This window comes from Haemaphysalis longicornis, unplaced genomic scaffold (genome assembly GCF_048455015.1).
Source record: "Haemaphysalis longicornis isolate Haplotype H1 unplaced genomic scaffold, Haemaphysalis longicornis Haplotype H1 scaffold_7, whole genome shotgun sequence".
NCBI lineage: Eukaryota > Metazoa > Arthropoda > Arachnida > Ixodida > Ixodidae > Haemaphysalis > Haemaphysalis longicornis.
In genome coordinates this window covers 195,933,843-195,960,259 of record NW_027526422.1, presented here as the reverse complement: position 1 = coordinate 195,960,259, position 26,417 = coordinate 195,933,843, and positions in this window count along the sequence as shown.

Below are 26,417 nucleotides of genomic sequence, written 5' to 3'. Positions count from 1 at the left end.
ACCATAATGAATGAATGAATCAATCAATCAATCACTCAACCAACCAATCAATGCTGTATTGTAAAGGATAAAGTTGCTTCTAACATTTCAGGGGGTTCCGTTCCCTGTCGCAGCTTTGCGTGTGATAAATGGATTTTGATCCGTCTGCTTGCCGTCCAAGTGCACCCAACAAACCCTGGAGTTGGTCGTTGGTACAAAGTCGTTGCGATTTATCAACGGAATCCACCGATATCTCAACTCTGTGTGCGTTGGGAAGCGATGCCGCAAAAACACGCCGCAACCGCACTGCATTTTCTCCAGGCAGTGTCGTGCACATGCGTGCTGTTAGCGACTGTTTCTCGCTTTCTCTGGTTGTTCAATAACCCACCACCGCGCAGTGCTGACCAGGCGACGTTTGCGCCTTGAAGGGCATCGCAGCATTGGCTAAAACAGTTGAAAGTTCCGCAAAAACTAAGCACGCGGTGCGAAATACTCCTGAACTACGCAGTGGAGCACACCACGCCGAGCGATGTTAGCAGCCCAGCGCGCTCAGGCAACGCTGGTCGGCCGCCGAGAGAACTGGTTTGAGAGTATTTTCCTCCTTTCCCGGCTGCTTATGGAAAATGGTGTATAGCAGGGGAGCAACTCATTGTACGTCTCCGCGTGCGCATTGTACGCTCTGCGTTCCACAGCAGCCACTGCCCCTTTGTTCGTCTTGGCGGCAACAAAAGCCGACCCAACCCTCGTTTTCGCTGAGGAGAGGGAGGAGGTCGAGGGGAAACGAGAGGGGGCAGTTGCTAACATGCGCATTGAGTGGAGGGATTTTGAACACGAGCCAGTTTATTTTGAGAGTGGGACTTGGAAACAGGCAAAACGCGTTCGGGTTGTTTCGTGGTCCACCCGTTCTTGCATCAATCGTTGCATCAATCGTTGGCTTTTCATTGTACCATGACAAGTGACAGTCTTTGATTCTCGCAATTTCTGGGAAAGTAAAGCCGCCAGAAAGATGCACACGAACATGTTTATGTATTTTAGCGAATGAACTGCATATGTTTCTGCACAAATGCGGTTCCCAACAATCGAGTTTGTTGTTTATGGTGGGTGACCTGTTTTTATGAGCTCACCTGCTGCCGTCAGCAATTGTTAGGCTCCCGCAACACGCCGGCAAATTGAACAAAGCATGTTAGCCAGCAGTCTTCTAAGCCTTGCAGCAAGATAATAGGCGTCATAGATAATAGCTATATGTCATATTTTCGGGGAAAATCTAAAGTATCGAAGCTGCAAGCTGCAAAAGTATCAAGGTCCAAAACCTTAGTGCCGCTTCGCTTGATTCTAACTGCAGATATCGAAGCATTCCAGATGAAGAGCACAGTATCGCAGCTTAGGTAACGCAATAAACCATTCATCGGGTAAAGTTCGTTTTTTTAAATAGCGAGAAATCGGCGAGCGTGATCGCTAGTACAGCTTTATGTTGTCTGATATTCAGTGGTGCCGGCCCACTCCCATTTTCGATACATCATGTAACCTAAATAATATTGTGCCTGTAAAAGCGCTCACTGCACAGCCTGAATCGTGATACTCGCTTCTCAAGCGTTAATAAACGAAAGGATACAAGCAATGGAAGCACGGGAGAACATACTCGTACGACGACAAATTCGCATGCAGCATTTATTTCAAATAATTTCAGCCTTACCAAATATATTATGTACGGACCGATGCAAATACATTGTGCACAAATACAAACATGTAAAGACAAATAAACTGACCCCCTCCCTGCTTCCCTTATACAAGCGCTCATGCATAGGTGAAGTAGTGGTGGGACATTTTTTTCCTACTTTGAAGTTGGGACATGTTTTCCGGCACCATTTGTTCCGGGACTATCAGTTCCGGGGCCAGTAGCTCCGGGACCATTTGTGCCGGGACCATATCGCCCGCACATCGTGCGTATGGTCTTCTGCTTAGCAGTTACACAGGAAAAAAACAAACACGCCTGAAGTTTAACGTACACTGCGATGACGTACACTGCAAACACCCCTCGAGATTAGCGTTGCACATCCTATAGCAGTGTTTTTCGCAATAAGGCGGGTGTTCGCGAACCACTTCCGTGCGGCCGGAGCCATGCACAGCGGATTGCGTATAACGCGGCTCTTTTTACGCCGCACCAGGCACCCTGAAACAAATTTAACGTTCTCTCGCATTTAGCAACATATGCCTGCGTTTATCTTTGATAAAGTAATTGTTTCTAGTAGAGCTACGGGCTTTTGGGCCTCTATTGATACTGGCGCGCATGTTGGTATGAAGGCCGGATCACAGTCTGGTACGCCATGATGATTAAGATGATGATTATGATGATGATGATTAGAAGCCCTCCATTTGTATCGGGACGTCCGTTGCCACCAACCAACTTGCCTGTCTTATTCTACTCATTAAACCTACCCTCTATTACCCTAACGGGTTAGCCCTCCGCCTATCGGTTTTGAACTCGCTTCTCCTATTGCCGTTTTCCGCAGCGCCACCTGTAGGGGCTGGAAAGAGCGGATAGCGTTGAGCCGCCGAGCCAAAGAAAGCGAGTTAGATGCCCGCAATGGTGGTTGCATTTCAAATGAAGGAGAAGAGCGAACACGCCGGAGTGTCGTCGTTTAAATGCACGCGAAGAAGTGTGAAGTCCCTCACTGCGGAGCATCCCATATTCCAAATTTAGCGTTCTGGTTGTGAAGCCTAAAAAAGCTGAAAGAAATGAAAGCTTTTGTGTGCTTCTTTTATTGAGTCCGCACTGCGAATACAAAAAAAAAGCGGCATCAAGGCAAGAAAAGACCTTAACCCGGTACCGAGGCATGCTTTGCAGCGGCCGTGATCTTTCGGCTCCCACAAGATCTTCTCTTGCTGCTGTTTTCTTTTTCTGCTGTTTTATCGAAAGTGTAAAAAAAGAACAAGTGCCAGTTGCAATAGGCATGCCTCAGGTTATCATTAGCCGCTGCATCCCAAATCACCTGGAATATGATGGAAGCGAAAAAGCCGAAGTGTAATCCTTAAGCGCTACTATTCTGACGGATAATTTGCTTCTTACTGAAGTCCTACACCACTTAATTCTAATTTATACATGGGGGTTTAATTTGTTTAACAGCACAGAGGACCTCTTAGTGGGTGAGAAATATTTCCGCAACAATATTGCGCGTCAAAGCAGCGTCCGCGAATATGAGCTACTGTGGATCGTGGCTCATTGGTGACCCGGCAGCTCACATTCTTCACTTTAGTGAAAAAGACCGTCACTATACATCGAAGTTTTGAAAAGAATGGCGTCAATGAGCAAATTAACAATTCAAACAACATTTATAAGAAAAGTAAATAAATAATAGAGGATCCAGGAACAATCCTCAGTAAATTAACACAGAAAAAAGTGTTCACGAAATATGCAGATTCATGGCTCTGCGTTAAATTACCACAAAAAGGGCACAGATGCCGTCTTCGTAAAAATAGATCCCTGAATTCATGACCAAAAACCAATCAATACAACGGGATCGAGGAACCACCTTTAATAGGCAATTACTGGAGTAGTCGTTTCATAGAAATAATTGCACATATAACCATGCGTGAAAAAGAAAGTAATACGAACAAGTAAAATCTGTAATTGATATCAACGGCTCACTATGTTGTGTTGCTTCAGCCTATCACAGGCACACCTAAATCTCTTCCTGTACCGAAATCGCCCTCCACTGGAATATGCGGGTGCCTAAATGTCCATGTACTGATATGTTCCTGTACAGATAAGTCTTGTAAAAATAAGTTCAAATGAATGTGCTTTTCTATTCCTTACTTGCCGCAGAGTTTGGATTCCGTTCCGGCGAGTGCACTATGCCATACTACCTAGCAACGCCACCGCACCCAACTTTTTCAGTGCTCATCTCTTGCAGTGTGCTGTTTTGTCGCGTGCTGTTTCGTCGCCGTGCTGTTTTGTCGCCGTGCTCTTCTGTCGCGTGCTGTTTTGACGCCGTGCTGTTTTGGCACCGTGCTCTTCTGTCGTGTGCGGTTTTGTCGCTGTGCGCTCTTGTCGCTGTGCTGTTTTGACGCGTGCTGTTTTGACGCGTGCCCTTTTGACGCCGCGCTGTTATGTCGGTGCTATTCTGTCGCGTGCCGTTTCGTCGCGTGCTGTTCTGTCGGTATACCGGTGTTTCGGAACACTCGTTATGCGCCCTGTAACAAGCGCAGTAATCCGAAACTTTAGATGTGGTATAAATGCTGTTAAGTAGAGGTGAGGTTCTTTCCAGCATTTCGGTGAGGCTTCCTAACTGCGGTGACTACCCTAGCATCTATCATACTCTCTGTACATGCGCACAGAACCCTAACATTCCCTCCATACCCAATCAAACCCCCACTTCATTGGAAAGGAGGCTGGCCGACTCTAGCGCGGAAGTGAAAAGGATCCACGCATTGAATGCTCAGAGAAGCCCCTGTCATCTATCCCGGGAGCTCCGGACTTGGGGATCCTTGCGAAAATAAAGTTATTTCCTTCTGCTTCCGCATCTTCGCGGAAGATGTTCAACCTATTCTGCGAGAAAAAAGTTTTCTCGTCATCGCTACGTGACTTCGTGTTCTACGAATGGCCACCTGCAAGGAGAGATAACTTTTCGTGTAATCTGACGCGGTGCCCGAAAACGCTATGTGCCGCTTTGCGGTGTTTATGATGTATTGGTGGTGATTCCTACACATCCATTCCGTCGTGGGGCTGCGTGCCGAATACATTATTCAGCGCCTAATATACGCATGTATATTTTGCGTACCCTCATTTGCACTGAAAGCATACCCTCCCAACCTTCCCTCATACTTTCAACCGTGCTTAGGGTAGCTTTGGCGTGGATTTTAAGGATTGTTCCAAAACGTTCGTTTGCAGCAACTCCGTCAACTACAACGCGGCCACGTCACCTAAGAATTCAGAACAGAGGCGTGTAATAGATGATCTTCCTAAGATCACCATGCCAAACAATCTGATCATAAAATGAATTAGACGACGCGTACGAAGAGGATAACAACCGTGAGAATTATTCAACACTTCACTTCAGCTCTAAAGAAGTGACGGCGCAGCACGTAGAGATCGAGCCACCTCAACGCATTCGTCGCCAGAAGCGTTTTGACTCGCCCAGTAAAGCTTGGATGGATGGAAAGGACTTTATTGAGTAAATCTTGCAGTAGGTAAAGCCCGGTTGACGGGCCGACCTCACCGTGGCCGTGCGTTGCATCCTCTTGGGCAGCCCTACTCGACAGGGACCCCTTTGCGGAGTCCGTGCCTTTCGAGTGCCTTGAGAACCTGCTGGATGGCCCACTCTTGATCCGACTTGTTGGTTGAGGCGATGGCGATCTGGAGATCTGCGGGGTATTCTGTGAAGCTTACGCCGTCTTGTATTGCTGCACAGTCCCATAGGATGTGCCAGCGATTGGCCGTACCTTGTTTGCACATGTCGCACTGTGCGCTGGCAAAATCGTCGGGGTACATGTGATGGAGGAGCGCCGCTGTGAGCACCGACGCAGTTTGGAGGCGTCGTAGGTGTACTGTTTCTTCCCTGCTTAGAAATTTGTGGGGCGAGGGGAATAGCTGGCGAGCAGCCCTCATGTTCTTGAGGATTTTTCCGTATCGACTCGGTGAGTCTTCAGTCGTCGTCCACCATTCCCACTCCGGACGGGCACTTGCGGTGGGGGCGCAGTGGGTGAGAGCGCGCGCTTCCCTGTGGGCGGTCTCATTGTGGTTCTGTGCATACGGTGAACAATCCCCCGCATGGGGGGGGGGGGGGGGGGCATCTTAATTCCTTGCGTAGGCCTGGGGAGATTGCTATTCGCTCTATAATGCGGGTGGCTGGGGGGTTGATGCGTGCTCTAGCGAAGTTACGGAAGGCTTGTTGAGAATCACTGACGATAGTGTCGCAGTCCGGTTCGGTCCAGTAAAGCTTATGTTCTAATTTTTTTGATCTGAAAAATGAGAAAACCAACGTATGGCGGGAGAAACATTTTTATGCGGAATACTGAAGTAGCGCGTAAAAAGTTAAGGAATTTTGCTAAATGCAACCGTAACGACAAGCATAACTTTACGCTAGTGCACGGCCATAGCCGTTTGGGTTATGATTGTAATAACGCCCATGGTTATTTGACGGGTTCAGTTATTTGATACGTTGGATAATTAGTTCACCATGGAGTTGTACATAATTAGGAATAACTGGCCGCTGTCAATACACGGGCTCGTATACCGGATGGGTGTTGTTATGGAGGAAGTTGTAACTTGTGTTTTAACTTGGATGAGGAGCATCGGCGCATTCTAAAAACCATTGTTAAAGAGCGCTTTCGGAACATTTTGCGATCAGATCAACAAATTTCTGCTAGCGAAGGAAAGAACAGTATAGAGGCATCAATACTACTTCACAATCGGACAAACTCAGCGAGTCCACCAGCGCCACGTGACCCTCATCGTTGGATATTGGGACCCCACTACCACTCCCTTCTTGCGTTTCTTCGCGAAACAGGAGTTAATCTGCACTTGTAAGAGAATTTATGCCAACGGGCATACTATCGCAATAATAAAAGTACACCAGCGTGACTTTATTAACTAAACCTTATTTCCTAACCTCTGTGTTAGCGTGTGATGTGACAGGGAACATTGGACATTTTTTTTTGGCTGCCAAGAATAAAAGATAAAATGGCCCGCCTGGTTTAAAGAACTTCGGCGGAGTGCCACCCTGCATGCCTCTTTCAACGACTAAAGGGTTTTGGATTACAAAGAGCGATAATTTGCGCCTGGTCTTCAAGTTTTGGATGAACATAGTACTCAGTGTCTCGTGGTCAGTCCCTGCGCATAGTGCTGAAAGTGTGCTTATCGTGAGGAGCAATAGCCAGGCCACCACTCAAGCTTAGGTCTGCGCGACAATTCACACGACTACCGTCACCACTGGCACATATTGCGTGTTATAAAAATATTTACCAATGGGAAGTGTTATCGCCGTAGGTGTGAGGGATAACTATGGGTCACAGTTTTGTAATAAACAGCATGCACTCCTAGCGGTTTCATGTGGTTACGAAAAGCCCGGACACACGGCGCAATATATCCGAACGTAAGAACAGTGAAATAAATTCCTATTTCCTCTTTGTGTGTGCACTACTTCCAATGAACCCGCTTATCTCTTGGCACGTTCCTTAGCTCAAAATTGTAAAATAAGTTAGCGAACATATGTATAGGTTCCGTTTGTAAGTTAACAACTTTATATCAGGGAGCTGAATAAATTCAAGCAGTATATATCAGCGGGATAAATAGTGATTTAGGAATATCATAAAGGAACGTAGTTTGTCAAAAATCTACATAAAACAAAAAATTTCCACTTTTCTGTTTATTTTCTATGCTGCACACAAGCATTACTACTGTAATTAACGACGTGTTCTCTTTTATTTCCGACTCCTTTCACGGAATAAGTGGTGCCGTGCGCAAAACGTAGGTCGCTCAGATATTTCAAATTTATTCGCACACGCGTTCTCCTCTAACCCACTTGCTCTAACCCTCTATAAGTTCTCGCTTTTATAAGAGCTAATAAAAAAATTCCCCCGCATTTCCCCGAGGGGGAGAATGTGAAAGTGCGAATGCACGGTTGTCGGCCCGCTTGCGGCGCTTGCGCTCGGCCCCCGCAGCCCACCGCCTCGCCGCCTTCTCTTCCATCTCTTCCATCGGGTTTGTAGTATCACGTGTACACCACGCAGTTATCAAGCCGCTATAACGCCGCTGAGTCGCCAACGCACGCCGCTGACGACGTAGTTTGAATGCGTTAAAGATATAAGGCGCGTCACTAACTCTGATATCAGCGTCGTGTCCGTGGCTTGGTCGGTAGAGCGTCGCGCTGCGGCCGCAAAGTTCTCGGATCGAAACCTGGCGCCGGATGCTGTTTCTTTTTTAAATATAGAGGAGCACTGCGGACGCCGACGCCGCCGCCGGCGGTGGATGGTTTGGGGTCGCTTATAAAGTGTATTCACACTTAAAAAGCGAGCATTTGAGCCACAGCTTACTTAAGCAGCACAATATTACAAAGGTATTGGGCTCATTGTTACAAACGGACAATGCAGGTACTTTCATATTCCTTAAGGTTTGAAGCGGGACATGCTCAGATCACTTACCTTTGAGGCGTACACTTGCAACAGTATGGTGGACACCAAAGGTGTTTGTTTATATGTTAGGTGGACAGAACTTAATCTCGGGGACATTCAGACTTGAAGCCTGCTAGTTGAAGGTGTTCGTTTTGCAGGTTGTTTTGCTCAGCTGGGTTCCGAGGAACCGCCCTACCGATGCACTGCACCAAAAAGGTGTAACTCCAAACGCAAGCGTTAACTAGACAGCGGGAAGTAGGCAACGGCAAAAGAACATAACAAGATAGGCGGAGCGAGAGAAAACAAGGGCGAATGCTCGCTAGCTTGCTGTCGTCATCCGTGGGGGCTGGTAGCGGCTGGTCCCAACCGCCTGGAAACTCACCTGGGATCTCACACCTGGAGCTATTTGCTCTCACCTCTCGAAACTGCAATGGTGAATGCTATAAAGTTGCGCTCAGTTCAACGCAATTTTGAATTGGCTCGCACTGATCGCTCCACCCGTTGAAATGTGTCGTACTCTCTTTGGTGAATTTCTCGCGTGCTCCGTTTTTGCTGTACTAAGAAACAATTCAACGTGCAGTTGTCATCAAAACAATGCTGGTACCATTTCGCGTTTCGGTTACCGAGAAACACCATGGTGTGAAAAATTGCCGACAATCCATGGACTGCACGTGGTTGGAGAGCGAAGACACCGAATGCCCGACACACGGCATGGTTGATCGTGGTGCTGCACGAAACACAACCTGAGTCTTCTTCATTTATTGTGTGGTATTTTTTGCCCAACCAAAATATCGTGGGAGTAATAAAACTTTGGTGAATGATTTGCGATGATGATGATGGTTAAATTTTTATGGCGACTAAGGGCAAAGAGCGCCAGAGAAGGAGTTATTTAATGGTTGCTGAGACTGTAAATACTAAAACCTGTGATTAGAAGTAAAACTGACGCGATACAAAATACAATGGAGATTGCTGGTGTAAGGGGCTAGGATGATTACACGTGATATGACAAGAGCTGCAGAAATTTTACCTCAGCTGAAAACTTAAGAACACGTTGAGTAGAAAACATTGATTCGTCGGCTAAAAAGTATGATGGCTGCAGTGGAATGTGTCGTCTGTATAATTCAGGGAAATGTTTGTGTCATGTTGTGTCAAGTGCCTTGCACGTGTTTAGTATGAGGACTGCGGATAGGCCTCTTCCACACCTGCTACACATGGGTCCCAAAGATCCAGTGAGCAGGTGGGAGTGCGTTAAATGTGAATGACAGCTTTGGCAACTTGGTGAATGACAGGGTTAACTGAGCAGGCATAGACCTGGCCGTTTCAAGGGAGGAGGACAAGGAGAAAAATAAAAGGAAAGGCCGAAAGGTTATCGAAGCTTAGAGCCCGGATTGCTACTCGGTACTGGGGAAGGGGTGTTCAGGGGATAAAAGAAAAGGCAGGCGAAAACGAGGGGATAGGAGTGGGTTCGCGCACACACTTTAGTCCCTTCGTGGGCACTATAGTCTTTCGTCTAAGCGTGTGTCTTTCTTAAAACGCAGAAGGGCTTTTGTTGCCTTCCGCGAAGTCAATTGTAGGGGTCGTTGTACTAGAATAGTCTCTAGTTTGAACTGTTGATTGTTTAATCGGCTGAGCTCGGCTGCCAAAACGCGTCTTTCCGGTGACTACTGGGGGCAACAACAAAGCACATCTTCGATTGTCTCTTCAACCTCGGGAGGTTTGTAAAGTGGCTGGGACGGCGTAGGGAAAGGTGGCTTCAGCTTGTTTGGCATAAAATTGAGACTGATGGTGTCAGTCAACCTCGATAAAACTTGTCTTCTTTATATGGGGGTGTCAACAGATCAGCGTTATGATTTTTTGTCATGTTATAAAAAAACGAGTTATCAGAGCTTTTATTTAAACACACTTTTCCTTTGGAAACCCGTGTTTTACGGCGGGTGGAAATTTCTCATGGCGATTCGTTATAAAACTTCGACAGATTTCTATCCATGGCGCCTACTGCCATAAAATTTCTAACGAATATCTAAGCGTTTACCGGTCCAGAATCGTGTGTTTTGTTTCCCGATGATTGCAATAAAACACGAGCTACAGCAGTTGTGCCCACCGATAACACTACTCAATAAACCTAGAAGAAATATAATTTAGACAGAGTAAAACAACCAGCCTTACCTTGTATGCCAGTTTAAAGTGTATGAAGTCGCTAAATGAGTGAACGACAAAGGGAAACATATTAGCAGCTCACTTTTCTAGAGTTCTCCTCCGTATAAAACTCAAAGGTTAATACACATCCCATATAAAGTCAATACAGCTCCGCCAAAATTTCTGTATTTGATAGGACATGGTGATTTTGTTTTTGATATGCCTTGTTAATAAATATTTCTTCAAGCGAGAATTCCGTACCCTGAGTTCATATTCTTAGCTCGATGGTTATATTCGTTGCCGCATGTGCCCCATCATGGCCCGAGTTGTTTTCAATGTTTTCCCTGTCTTCCTCGTATCAAGTTTCTTGTTGCGCAATAAATTTACATTTCTATTTGCACGCGTAAAAGAGCCATCTAGAAGGAGAACAAAAAAAATACTGAACTGCCTACTACTCCACGCTGTATTAAAATAAGTAAATAAAGGTCGGCGTATAAATACAGTCGCTTTAACGGCGGATTATTATGTAATTTTTTCAAGAACGTATACTTTTGATTAGTCGTTATAAAGAAGTTCTCAAGGAAGTTGTTTTGGAAGCTTAGTTCACTTTGTTCACTCTTGCCTATATAATCAGGACCCGGGAAGCCGTTGGCGGTTATCGGCATGTGGCTTTGTTGAGAAAGGTTAAACTTGTCTTTTGGAAACTTTTCAATATCTCCCATGCTCACTCACAAAGCGAACACGTGTCTACGCATAGAAGTAACTCTTACCGATATCTACAAAGCAATGTCAGGGTTTGTCCCTACTAGCAATTATTAGCGCAAATTCAAAATATATGTTAAATTTGCACATATGGGAGTTCTGAGGCTTCATTCTCTAAAAGACGGGATACGTCGTTTCGAAACGACGCTGTGTCAAATGAAAATGCATGGGTTCGTGGTTTGGGGGCGTCGCTTTGTGCGCCGGAGGGTGGAGAAAATCGGATGCGGCATTCCGAGGAGCACTGCATGTACACCGGCGCAAAGCGACAACTCTGACCCCCATCATTTTGCGCGTCACTTTACGCTGGTGTACATGTGGTGTTCCTCAAAATGTGCATGCGATTTTCTCCTCCCACTGGCCCACAAAGCAAAGCCCCGACCCCTGAATACATTCATTTGCATGGGACACCGCACTCTTTCTAAACGACGCCCCCTTTAAGTGCAGAGCACTTTATGGGCTCGCCTGCTGTCGTAGCTCGCCAAAAGACGATATTGCCGCGAACCATATACGGCTTTGTTTATTGTTTGTTTTTAATGCCCGGTCGCGCCCGGATCTGTTATCTGTGTCCCATGCGAAGCGCGTGCTCCATTCTTTATTTTTATGCCGCACGGGCTATCTCATTCAGATAAGCAGAGCGTTTCGCCCTAATAAGCAGAGTGTTTCGCCCTAACGCCGCTAGCCTAAAATAATCTTTTGTGATCTACAATGTTCTGGATGTGAATCGACGGTTCCAGAAACTCTCGCGCCGAAAGATAAAAGCCTGCACAGCAGACGCCGCGGCATTCGATTCTGCTACGCTCGCCGACCCACGTCACTTTGTTGACCGATGCTTCGCCGCCTCTGTATTCTTTTGAGTTGTTATGGGAGCACAATTTCGCTCCAATAAACTTCTTTCTTTTCCAAAACAACTGCGTCGTCCTTGGCTTCGTGACATCTGGTGAAGGTGAGGGGTAGCAGGGTGACATGATCATCGGCGATCCTTACAGCTGCACGGTGTTCGGGGTTCGGTTTCGGCGTCATAGTGTGATCGGAGGAAAACGTTATCGCCTTGGTCTGCAGATCAAATATTGCGCCGTTGCCCATCAAAATGTCTATTCCGAGAATTACTTCGGGGGAGCAGTTACGCAAGATAACGAACGCGGCAGGGCACGTCGTGCCGTCTATGGTGAAGCGGGATGTGCACATTCCACTTGGCGTTACCAGGTGGCCTCCTGCTGTGCGTATGTGTGGACAATCCCATCTGATCGTAACTTTCTTCAGCTTAGACACAAATGGTCCGCTCATTACTGAGTAGTCGGCTCCCGTGTCTACGAGGGCGACTACACCAAAGCCGTCGATGGACACCTTGACGTCGGATGCCGCCTTCCTCGAGTCACGGGTGCGTCGGGGCGTCGCATCTCGGCTTGTGCGTGTTGACGGTCGGGCACTGTGCGTCGTCGTTGTCGTCTTCTCAGCGGACGTCTCGGTCAGGTCGAGTACGCGTCGCGCCGTATAGCTGTCGTCGTGTTCGGGAGTCTCGTCAGGGTTAGGTCGGGTCGTCGGGATGAGGGCATGTCGTGAATCACTATCTTCGGCGCGTCCTTGCGTCGTTGGAGGGTTTCCGGTTTTTCGCCGTAGCGCAACTTCACCTCCAGAAGTTGCTGCTTTTAGTTTCCCCCGCGTGGGCTGGGGGACCTTCCACGGGCGAAGTCAGCGTTGCTACGGCGGTTCGGCGATTGGTATGGGTAGGGCGACGGCGAACGGTTGGAACGCGGTGGGCCACGGCTGGTTTCAGATACATATTCGTCGATCTCACGTGGTCGTTGGCCAGGGAGAGGGTGAGGTGCGTCGACGGAGAAACCACGCAGTCCGAGTCTCTTGTATGGGCAGCGACGGTAGATATGGTCGGCCTCTCCGCAGTGGACGATTATCGGGAGTTCGCCGTACGTCCGTCTTCCTCGACGTCTGGTTTCGGGCTACCGGGGGTCGGGCGGGTGACAGTGGGCAGCGGTACGGCGGGGCCTCTTGACGGCGTGTTGGAGCAGGGCGGGGCCGACGAACAGCCGCGGAGTATGTCATAGCTTGTGGCTTTCGGGGTACTTCGGATGGCGTAGAAGTTCGCAACGCTTGTTGCACTTCTCTAATCACGTGGGTAAGGGTAACGACTTGGGGCTGTGGCGGTGTGGGGAGAAATTTCCGCAGCTCCTCTCTCACTACTGTGCGGATGGTCTCGCGTAGGCTTTCGGCCAGAATCCGCATGTTGTCGATGTAGTTCGCATTAGCCGCGCCAACAAAGTTCCGCTCGTACTGCTTAGCACGCATTTTGAGGGCCTTCTCAATTGTGGTGGCTTCGGTCACGAATTCGGCGACAGTTTTGGGCGGGTTTCGGACAAGTCCAGCAAACAGTTCCTCCTTTACACCGCGCATTAAGAAGCGTAGCTTCTTTTCTTCCGTCATATCGGGGTCCGCGAGGCGAAATAGTTGCTTCATCTCCTCAACGAAGATCACAACCCCTTCGTTGGGGTGTTGCGTGCGCGTTTCCAACAAGAGGGCGGCTCGTTCTTTTCGCACGATGGTAGCGAATGTTTTGAGAAATTTGCTGTTAGAGAGAGTCCAGCTGGTTAGGGAGCTTTCATGGTTCTCAAACCACGTTAAGGCTGTATATTCTAGATAGAAGAAAACATGGCGGAACGTTTTTTCGTCATCCCACCTGTTACAGATGCGGACGCTCTCCACTTTCTCCAACCAGCCATCAGGGTCTTCTCCGGGGAATCCGCGGAACGATGGTGCTTCCCGGAGGTGTTGAAGCACGAAGGTAGTGCTGGTCATGGTGCCTGCGTTGATTATGGTGGTAGTCCCGACGTCTTCTTTCTTCACTTTATCCGGAAGGAGCCCAAACTCCGGCTGAAGACCTTGCTGTAGGCGGCCGGCACGAGTGGGACTTTCGTGTTGGCTTGACGAGAGCGTAGGGTGCATTTACCAAGCACCTCGACCAGATGTCACGAAGCCAAGGACGACGCAGTTGTTTTGGAAAAGAAAGAAGTTTATTGGAGCGAACTTGTGCTCCCCTAACAACTCAAAAGAATACAGAGGTGGCGAAGCAGCGGTCAACAAAGTGACGTGGGTCGGCGAGCGTAGCAGAATCGAATGCCGCGGCGTCTGCTTTGCAGGCTTTTATCTTTCGGTGCGAGAGTTTCTGGAGCCGTCGATTCACATCCAGAACATTGTAGATCACAGAAGATTAATCTGGGCTAGCGGCGTTAGGGCTGGGCTAGCGGAGGGGGACTGCACAAGATGTCGCCAAGTTCTTTATAAACCAAGTTGTGCTGCGACATGGAGCACCTGAAGTCCTAATCACGGACCGCGGAACGGCCTTTACCGCGGATCACCGAAGAACGGATCACCGAACACGGATCACCGAAGAACGACGACGTACCACCCCCAAACGAACGGACTAACGGAAAGTCTGAACAAGACAATTGCGGATATGCTGTCTATGTACGTCGACGTTGAACATAAGACTTGGGACGAAGTCCTCCCGTATATCACGTTTGCGTACAATACAGCGACGCAGGAAACTACGCCGATGACACCGTTCGAGCTTGTCTACGGAAGACAACCGACTACGATGCTCGACGCCATGCTTCCGCATGTAGAAGACGACGACCTCAACGCCGACGTCCAAGGATACCTTCAACGTGCGGAGGAGGCCCGCCAGCTCACTCGAGTTCGTATAACGGACCAGCAGCTGATGGATGCCGGCCGCTACAACCTCCGACGCCGAGACGCCGAGTACCAACCAGGGGATCGTGTGTGGGTTTGGACTTCCATTCAATGACGCGGATTCAGTGAAAAGCTTCTGCGACGTTATTTCGGACCCTACCAGATTCTACGACGTGTTGGCCAATTAACCTACGAAGTGATCCCCAGTGGTGATTCCGGCACATCACGACGACGCACGCGACCCGAAGTCGTCCACGTGCTTCGCCTCAAACCGTACTTCGCAAGATGACCAACTTTTTTGTTGTTGTTTTGTTGTTGCTATTTGTTCCCACTGTTGTATTTTAGCATCGGGTCGATGCACTCTTAGAGGGGGGGTAATGTCGTGAACCATATACGGGTTTGTTTATTTATTGTTTGTTTTTAATGCCCGGCCGCGCCCGGATCTGTTATCTGTGTCCCATGCGAAGTGCGTGTTCCATTCTTTATTTTTATGCCGCACGGGCTATCTCATTCAGATAAGCAGAGTGTTCCGCCCTAACGCCGCTAGCCCAGAATAATCTTCTGTGATCTACAATGTTCTGGATGTGAATCGACGGTTCCAGAAACTCTCGCGCCGAAAGATAAAAGCCTGGACAGCAGACGCCGCGGCATTCGATTCTGCTACGCTCGCCGACCCACGTCACTTTGTTGACCGCTGCTTCGACGCCTCTGTATTCTTTTTAGTTGTTAGGGGAGCACAAGTTCGCTCCAATAAACTTCTTTCTTTTCCAAAACAACTGCGTCGTCCTTGGCTTCGTGACAATATCATGCGACTGCTAGAATCAGGCGGCAGAGCCAAATTACGGACACAAGCAGAGCCCGATGCACCGTCGTCAGGGAGTCACTCTGACACTTCTAAAACCACGTGGTTTAAAGAGTCATAACCGTTCGAATCTCGAAAACCGCTGGCGCTGGTCATATATCTGATTGTTGTTTAGCGCAAAGAAAACTGCTGGTACATTTCAGGAAAAATATGTATATATAACCGGCAGCCCCCACGTTCATTTATTTAGGAACGCTCGCTGGGTTGTTTTTTACGATAGTGGGCGAAAAAAGCGGCCGCAAAAGAAAAAAACCGGCGGGTTCGAAATGACGCAGAAAGGCTTCAGCCGCGTAAGAAAAAAATGGCGCGTTCGAAATGCCGCAGAAACGATCCAACCGCGCAAGAAGAAAATGACGCGTTCTAAATGACGCAGAAAGGCTCCAGCCAAGCAAGAAAAAAATTTCGCGTTCGAACTGACGCAAAACAGATCCAGCATAGGAAATTAAACCAAGACCAAAAAGAACAAAACTCGCTCTGGTGCAGTGTCATGCATGGGGTGCGCAAGCACTCTGAATCGGGAGATTTTAATGCACTGGGTGGCGGCAGTGAGTGAATAACGGCGCTACAGCCCATTATGGCGAATCACTGCTCTTTATCTCCAACTGCTTTCACATTGTCTACAACGGCTTGAATTTCTTCAGATCATTTACCGCCTCGCTACTTCCACTTTAAATATATACAGGGTGATCCAAATTAAGTCCACATGTGTTTTTTTTAAGTTATGCGCGCAACATTTACGTGAATACCACCTCTACAGTGAAGTTACGCGCCTACACGGACAGAGAATTAGGTGGTACATAATGATGTAGGGGTTCAATTGCCTAAAATTGAATAATAAACTTTTCAGTGCCTGCCGTAAGTACGCATGTTCGGGTTTAAACTTTTAATGCAGTCGTGTTTCTTAGCTGTTTAATTTTGCAGAATTCTTCTAACGCATTCGTACTCCGAGGTATCGAACTGCAAAGTTTAATTAGGTTTCGCATAATTATGCGTAATACACCCTGAAAACTGGCACAAAGCTTCTTACCTTTTTTTTGTATTTCGATGGCGGTTCCGCGTACTGCAGTTTGTGATAACGCCAGCCAAGACTGAAAGGGCGCAAGTTATCACTTTTGCCAATCCCTCAACCCTGGTGTCAAACTAAACACCGTACACCACAGCCACGCCACAAAAGGAGGAGTTTTGCTCCGGTATTCACTGTCTCGTATGCGTAATCATGCGAATGGCAATGAAACTTCGCAGTTCGCTATCTCGCAGTACGAATGTGCTAGAATAATTCTGCCAAATTAAACAGCGTACAGGCGCGATTGCGTCTAACTTTTCAATACGAACATGCCTGCATACTGTTGTCACAAAACCGTTAATTATTCAATTTTCGTTAAGCCAGCGATATCTATAGTTGATAGGTCATCCTGCGTCCCCCTGGGCGCATAACCCCACTGTTGACGGGGTCTTTACGTACATCTAATTGCATTATGTTTTTTTAAAAAACCTGTCGACTTAACTTTGATCACCCTGTATGCCGAAGCATAATTCAACCCGGAATTTCAAAAATACGGGTTCTTGTCAATACATGACGAAGAAAGCGGCTGACAAGCGTACATAATAATATGCTAATTCGAAGAATGTGAAGAGTGAGGTCCCCTTTTTTGAAAGTTTTAACGCGAAAGTGTTTTATTCGAGGATACACAGATTTCACTGACGTCATATCCTTCACGGAAATGACGCCCGAACAACGAAGCAAGTGGCCTGTAAAGGGTGCACCCCCGCACACAGAGTCTTCCTGCGGGTAAGCAACCTTTAGTACTAAAGAGTATGTTATACCTATTGCGGTTCGTTTGGGGTTTTATATTTTCGCACAAAAATGTTTTATGATGGGATAACCAAGATTTCGCTGGCGTCCTATTCATCACGAAAATGACGCCAGTGCACCTTTACCGAAGCGACCCGCTAGCAGGACGTCGCTCGCCAAATCTACCCACAAGACAGCTGCAGACCCGCTAATCATGCTCAGCTGCAGATTTCGCTGCACATTTCACTTTCGTGTTTTATCGATTCCTATGATGGAGGAATCAAGGTAATTTGTTTTAAAAAAAAATAAGCCAATTTAGGTCCAAACAAAATTCGGTAAATTTCAATGCGGGACAGGAACTATGGCCTCCAAAGAAAGTGACGGACCCTCATACCAGACCACACCAACGCTGGATGACTGTAGCAGTATAAAGGTGGACTCGAAAATTGATTGTGGCTGTCACCTTCTGATAAAAATTTTAATCATAAAGACCTACTGAGGAGCGCTTGAGTACGTAGAGCACTCGAATGGCGGAGGTCGCAGTTAGAAAATAAGAAAATTAGGTCGCCGCTACTGTTACCTCTGCCTAGCTGTCAGAACAGGAGTATGCGTCGCGTCACAGTTGCAAACAAAAAATACAGAAATAAAATGAACGACATACCAACAGAGACCGATTCGGTCATTTGACTTTACTTTCGCAATCGCTTGATCAGAGGTAGCGATTAAGCGCGCTACTCTCAATTTTACGGTAAACGCTCTCAGGTGGTTTATTTTACAATCACCTGTCGTAATATATTTACTCAAATATGCCTTCTTACTTGTTCATTTGTATTTATTACTTGCGCGCGGCACCATTCGACTACGTTATCTTGTGTTCCATCGGGGGCGCCCGTATCCATGATATTTCGCATGATGCCGTATCGCACGCTTGGTGATAAAAAAGTGTAGATTTTAGGTCCCTTTCGTCGACTCTTCTGGCCTTATCGGCAGTGATCTAGGGATCTCGCCCTGATCCGATATTTCTACGTACGAGGCTATAACTGATAAATGTGGTAAAGCAAATGCCGCGGTTGTCTATTCGCAGACTAACGCCTGTGCACGTCACTCTGTTCACTGCTTTCTAGCTGCTTGTAGTGTTTTCTTTATTTTATAGCGGAGAGAACCTTTTTGCTGAACTAATCCGGCTTCATGACAATGTCAGCCCTTACTGGACCAATTTTCAATCAAGAAAATTTTACTCCATCACAATTTCAGTCGCGGTGAGCATGCTAGTAGGTTGATTAGCCATGAATTGTTTATTACTCTCGCGCCAGCTTAGCGAAACAGCTCAGGCTCCGCAACACCGATCTCGCTATTCTATGCTATTGTACGATGTTACTATACACTCGAAGTGGATGCATTAGGTATTGTGATTGACACACTACGATGAGATCGAGGGCTCTCCTGAGAGATCTCCTACCATAAAACCTGTTTCGTTCACGGGCTGTTAGGCTGTAGCGGGTGCCCCTCCCTTTTCTTGCTAAGCGGTAAGCATCGCACTACCGACATGCAGGACGATTTTATAGCATCGTTAATGTACGTTTAAGACGCAAGAACAATGGTTCTTGCGCTCCGGCTTTAACATAATCAGCGCCACCTCGTCTTTCTTATAGCCAATGTATTCAGGCGAGCACCATTCGAAACGATATTTCTAGCTTAGCGTTTTAATGGTTAGGGAGCGGGTTTAATGCTTTTCTTGTGCAGTTTATTTTTTAAACACCGTGTCGGAAGAGCATAAATAGCTTCTTATGTCACTCTTAAGGCACACCTTGGGCTCAAGTGAGTAGTCTTACCTTTCAAGCGGCATTCTTTGTCTAGTCGCTTAGTTTTCTTCCCCGTACTATAACCAGGCAGTCTACTGCAGAAAAGGGTGTTTCGCCCAGCGCTGGCGCACGGTCATGCTTTTACGAACGTAGAATGGCAGCATTTTGTCTGTAGTCTTACCTTGACGAATTTCCATCGGGGATCGCTCTGAGTCGGTAGCGATAACCCGCCTTTCTCCCCCAAACTAAAACTGTAGACATACTGCACTGAGGCCAGCAAAGGCGGTGTTCCCTGTTATGCTTACAAAGTGCGGCATATTTCCAATAAGTTTGCTGAAAAGCGCACCACACACAAAGAAACAGTTAATGAAAAGCAGTGTTCCTTGCAACCAAGGGCGCTGCAACGGAAATAATTGGTGCGTTAATTTAAGAACTTTCTCATTGCAGCTTTTTTGACATTCCGCCGTGTCAAATTTTTCCGCAAAAAACAAACTTTAAAAGCTTGTATATCAATCATCAGCCCTAGCAGCGTGACTGCGCCGTTCGGCCATGTCCTTACTTCATCAGTTCATAGCTTTTGTTTCTTTTTTCACCAACCTTAAAATGATGTAATCTCACGTTCTGCTACGGTATTCTGTCTCAACGACGCGACACGTATGTGCAGGCATATATAAGAATCGATGGTCCTGTTGGTAGGTCACGCCTGCGTCGTGAGCTACAAGCTTCACAAGTTGTCCTGCGCCACCTGAGGTTCCCTGCACGGAGAGAGAAACTGTAAACCGAATCAGGATTCGCTTCATCACCCTCGCGTCTGTCATGGCGGAAGCCCTTGCCGTTGTGGGCGCTGCGAAGGACGTGGATGGCTCAGCCAGGCTGAGATCAGGCGGCTTTGAAAAGACAGATCCAAAACCCCTAAAGTACAAGGAACTTGCGCACTTCGCCATGTCATTTCGGCGCGACGATAAACAGGAGTACTGGGATACCGTGCTTGAAATCAAGGATGTGGAAAAGCAGGTAGGTAGACCATGAGATGTAAGACGTATGAGATACATTTTGGGGGAATTTTCTGGTAATGTTAAGAACTCTGGAATCCCAGACATATTGCTTACACCGTAATCGAAGACACAAAGAACTTCTCTACGCAGGCAGGGACGACCGCCAGTTGTTTGTGCCGCCCACCAGCACGCATTACGCGGAATAGGGTGGAAAACACAGTCATAGCGCGCGAATATGTACTTTTCTGCAGCCTTTTAATCTGTATAAATACATAAATATCTATTTAAAAACAGAGTGATCTTGGCTTTTTAAGTGTTTTAAATAGCGGAAGCGGTCGGAAAAATATCTTCGTTTCATTGTTGTTAAAATTGTTCACGCCTATTACATTGTACCAGAAGTGTCACTACTCTGCAGAGTTTGGCTGTATCGATAGCCCAAACGTTAGAGTTTCACGCAGTGTCGCGTTATAGACGCAATCTGGGGAAGAATTTCTTCGCTTGGCAACACTGGAAACGGCCACAGACATGGCCGATGCGCCACGGACATGGCGAGGCTTGGGCAACTGCGCCCGCACGCCGTAGAAGAAAACACCGGCGTGTGTCGTCTGCTCCGTTTCAACCCGATTCTCAACGGTAATGTAAACATAGATGTTATCAATCGCCCTCACATTGGACGCGAGGCAATACTTTGCATTCGGTGAGGTAGAGTTTGTTAACGTGCAACACAATCATGTGCTTAGCACGGACATGTACCGCCATCCCGCGGAGGCCGACGAAACGAGTGACCGCGTACGATTCTAGGCACTATAGCACGACGGCCTCCGCGATCGGCTGCCTGCGGCGCGCCCGCACCACTCTTGAGGCGGTGGTCAACGTTTCGTTGATCACTGACACACCTTTGCTTCAGTTCAGTCTCTCTAAGCTGCTGGGACAAGACGGCTTCAACACATCATTGTCAGATCTATTAAATCATCAGAACGAACGCCCGCAGGGGAGTTAAGAGGAATTGCGACAGTGAAGACACCCTACCCCGCAAGCTCCTCCAAGCATAGAGTTAATACTACTGACTGCTTCCATGCCATTCAGGGGAGTAGGTGCCAGCTGCCGAGCCGTCGGCTAACACTGCCACCTCGCGGCACGTTGCAAATTTAGCCACATTACTTTTTTTTTTTTTTTTTGCTGGGGGCCGCGCGAATGGGGCGATCGGAGGAACGGTGCGCCGCCGGCAGCCGATCGCGGAGGCCATGGGCGCACTCACATGGTTGTCTGCATTGTCGCCTGACCAGTTAATACAAGCAATAGCATCGTTTCTGTCGTATGTACTGCCACCACGTAACAATACCACACAAATAAGCTCTTAATTGGTTGAACACGCATTATTCTTAGCCCTACTTTATTGAATAGTTTTCTGAAAGCAGTGGCTCTTTGTGTAGTTTACGCCTGCTGTTTTCTGCTAATGAATCAATCCGCTTGCAGCACAGTTGAACATCTGTAATGATATCTGTGTGTGTGTGATTGTAAAACTTGATGCAAATAAAAATTTTCGCACAAAAATAAGGAAAATTAAAGCAAAGGTAAAAAATTTTGAGATGTTTCCCAATAGGGATTTTTTGTCGCATTTCAACAGCTTGCTGTAGGAACGACTAAGATGGATACCACAAGAATAGCTATCTGGCTTCTGCATTGAGCGAAATTGCATTTATTCGGTGGCGGCAATGCGGTGTGTGATTCTTCTGTACTTTAATTCACTCGGCTCATGTTCAAAGCAGCACTGTCACATCTCAAATATGCCAGATTGGCTTCTTGTCTGTACTTGCGGTATTGCGATCTCAATTTTTCCTTGGTTTGATTTGTTTCCAAACAGGGATAGAGAAGTAGGCCGATGGGAACCTCGGCAAGATGGTAGCAATTTCATTGGCTGCCAGCGAGGGCTTTGTGCGAGAGATACGAACCTGGCTACGGTTCATTACAGTTAAACCTCGATATAACGAACGTTTATGTAATGAATTCCTGGTTTTAACGAAGTTTCTCAATTCGCCATTGCTTCCCCCATTAAAGCCCATGTGTTTGTGACCTCCGTGTAACGAAGGCGTTGCAGTGGTTAACCTTCATGTAACAAAGTCGGTAATCTGATCAGTCATTGTTTTTAGCACTTTTAGGGAAAACTGTGCAGAAAAAAATTATTAATTTAGCAAATGCTACCACTTATGTAAAGAGCCATACAGCAACGAAAACGCCTAGAGTCGCCTCAAACCGAAATTCGTGATGACGATGATGATGATGATGATAAACGGCGCGGCTGAGCGCCCTCTCATGGTTACCGTATCGCCCACTTCTGGTTTTGCTTGTGTAGCGTGACACCATAGCTGGGGCAAGAGCAACTACATCTTTTTTGCTCGCACCGCAAACTACCGTGCGTTTCCATGTGAGTGCAGTGTCGGTTCGCCCGTGCTGTCGGCGTGTAGTCGTGCGTCTCCACTGTTCTCTCTGGTATCGGTTCGTCGGGGATGAGTTCTAATCGCCGGAAAACAAAATGTTTGGTCTTTTGGATGCAAGCTCCCATTTTAAATTCATGTAAAAAAAACACGCAAATCGCTATGTCGACTGTGCTGTCAGTGTTCTATACGAAATCCCGCTATCTTGCGGAAGGTCTTACGTTGGCCTAGCGGGCCGTTGCGTCAACGAGACAGCCAGGGAACATGAATTTTCACTTGGAAAAGATAATGGAGCACATTTTCCCACTCACTCTCGTGCCTGAGGTTGTGAGCCACGTTTCAAAAATATAAGAATACTAAACAAAAGCAAAAGCACGGCGGCGAGGAAATTAGCCGAAGCGTATTATATCAGCGAGGGAGCGAATGACTGTGTAAGTGATACCTCGATTGCTCTGTACATAGATTAAATTGAGGCTTCAAAAAGGAATGTAAAATATACACTGCCTCTGGGCGATTCCACGAGAGAACTAACATGCGTGTACACGACCATTTTTTGTTCATTCTGGTTTTTTTATTATATATGCGCGCAATATGGAAACCCCCGAATATCAAGTTTGTTTTCTCCTGAGGTGCGTAGTTCGGGAGAAAAAAATGTTTGAATGTGCCCGGAGCGTAGCGGTGGTTTCGGCACTGCAGATTTTTCCAAGTTTGCGTCTCTGTGTACGTCAAGGAGTACAAGGGGTGTGTATAAAATGTTTTGGGCCATAAACTAGACCAGAATGCTAATCTGTATAACGCAAAATCAGCGTCCTGCAGCGAACAAAAAATTTTAAAAAAAATCGTGAAATCGGCCCAAACGATAATTTGTTAGTGTTTTTGACGCCCCCTATCTACGTTTCTACTTTTCTGGAAAACTTGTAAGTCGGCCATTTTATTGGCCATACGTATCTGAACGCATAACAAAAGATGGTGTTTGTAGAACATTTAGAAGTACTAAAAAAAATTGAATAACTTCGGCTCTTTTTCAGAAATTGCGCAAATTCAAAACTCAATAAAAAAAACCCATACTCGATTTTCTTCAAAATTGCGAAAATAAGACTCCTTTACTTGGACAACAAAACTGTGGAAAAACATGTTGCATCATTTTGTTGAGAACAAAGTTATAAGGGGCCAAACTTGGGGCTCGCGCGACGCGTCTTGGCGCGCCGCGGTAAGTTCTGGCCGCTGTTGCCGGACGTTGCGCGGGTGTACACGGGCGGTAATTCATATTCCACTGCCACATGCCGGCACGGTCAATCTCTCTCCAGTATTCCCAAACGAAAAAAACTATTCTGGAGATTCTTCTGTTTTTTTTTTTGCCCGCCTCTGTTTCCCTAATTTGTTCTTTAACGAGCTAACTTTCTGGCCGATACCAGCTCGAAAGCGCTCCTTTGCGAACGCCACTCTTCTTATACGGAAAGTAAAGAAGGATTCGAAACAACAGGAAAAGTTTTTCCGGTGGTTATATCGGGTAGAAGTGGTAGGAGTGGTCGAAATTTTCTATTATTATGGCGCTTTGGTCACAGCACGAGTAAATTACTGAAGGGATTTCAATTTTTTCACAAGAATATTTATTCAAGCAAAAAGACACAAGTTTGGAAATTGGCTGTCAGACTATCGTGATTAATTATTTACAGTCAGGAACACAGCAAAAGGCATACGTGTGGGAATACAACTCAAGTAAAATATAATATCTGCACCACAGCTTCCTCGGGCGCTCATACAGTCAAGCACAGCCACTTCGCAGACGTGTAGTTTGCTCTGGAACGTTCGTACAGCTGATATTTCTTCTTAAAAATCAAACTGCGCGCAAATTAACGAGGACGTGAACACACTGAACACGCTGAACGACGTGAACACGCTTGTGGTGTCTTCAGTGTGTTCACGTCCTCGTTAATTTGCGCGCAGTTTGATTTTTAAGATGCATCAATACCAACTCGCCCAACTTTCGACTCTTGATATTTCTTCTTGAAATGGCTGGCTGCACCGTCACTAACGTAAACAACGTAGCTGTACACAGTGGCACTTTCTTCCAGGCATTCGTGCACCTTGTAGAGCGAGCGCATAGCATGCATGTGCGGTATCGTGTTGCATGTGATCGCTAACTACTGCGAAGCTCTGAACTGATTTTCTTGTAGTTACAACGCACGTAAACAGTGAAACCTGTGTTTTGTGCCAGTGGTACGACTGGACTTCATTTGGCAGAATAACTGTCCAATTTTCAGAGAAGTCGAAGTGCAGTACAATGCTTGATCGCCGTTCGCATCTTTTCGCTTCGTTTATGGCAATGGCCTGGGTCCGCCTAATAGAGTCATGGGAAATCCACTTGGTGACCCATTTGCCTAGCTCCTTCACGAATGCAGCTGGCGGTAGACTCTTTTTTATCACAGAACCAATTTCCCATACAGCGTATGTGACGTCTTCTTCGTCCGAAACGCCCAAAGCGGACATGCTAAGGTTGTCGGACATTGGGAATTGCCGGCACGTGCCCAAGAAACACTGCGTCGATGGTGAGGTGCAAAGACAAAGCTCCTTTAAGTTGCTCATTCTTCGGTCAACCCCTGTAACATTTTGCAGGGCCAAAGCAGGCAGGTCGGCGTTTGCACAATAAACGCAGACGCACACTTCATGCTGGGGTGAGTGCAAGACTTGGGCGGGAATGAACTGTGGGTGGGTGAACGGGTCACACTTTTTTTTTTCAGAACAACATCCGCTAGGCTTCCCCTGCCACATCTATCAGGATAAGAGTGTGCGGGTAGTCGAGCAAGCAAACACGCGCACAAATCCACGTGCAAACACTTAGGCACAAACGAAATCATCCACCCATGAAAAAAAAAAAAACTTTTAAGGGGAGGAGTCAAAAGCAAACAAAAATATGGCAAGAGTAAAGCAAAGGGAAGCATCCGTTGAGAGCCCATCAACCAGTGAGTTGAAGGACAGAAAAGGACGGGGAAGTAGCCTCCCCTTACTGCAATTTTCGTACGCAAGCGTATCAAAATCGCTAGTAATACTGTAATGTACGCTTCGCCTTTGTGATATGTGACTAAACAATAAATATACGGCAATAATATGACAACAGACCGGAATTTAATAATACGTCAAGAAGCCAGGTACCCGACCGCACCTGATTCTCATTCCAGTAAAATAGATTTGCGTGCACGTGGCGTCTCCGAAAAGCCTCCTACGGCCTCGTAAGCCGTGGTGCAGGTGTTTGTTTCCTGGTTAGTTATTTTTAAGGTCGTTCTCTCATGTTTGCCTCAAAGAATGCGGTGGGATACCCTGTACTGACGCCAGCGCACCATGCACCACCAGCGGAAATGCGCCCGTCGTGGTGGGGAACTGATTAGGGTCTGAAGGTCAATCCATTCCCTCCCTTGTAACTGCCCGAGCGCCATCTGCTTTTGCTTTAGGAACAGCTGCCAATAAATACTGTATTACTACGGATATATTACCAACGTTACTTATCAACGCTACGTGGGTTAGATATCTGCTCTTCGACAACAGCCAGCCGTTCTTATATGTTGTTGAGGGAACCTAAAAAATTCCCTCGCACTTCCTCGAGGGGGAGAGTGTGTAAGTGCGAATGCACGGTTGTTGATTGCGCGATTACGGTGGATATCGTGATCTTGGAGTGGAGAGGAGGCGCCCAACACCCGCAGTCACTGAGCGGAGAGAGGAGGAGGAGAGTAGCGCCCGCCGTTACGGCGAGGGCTACACGAGCGCCCTCACGCGTCGGAATGCGGAGCGCCCGCTACGCGATCGAGAGCTCTCCCGCCCGAAGTGGAGAGGAGGCTCCCAACACCC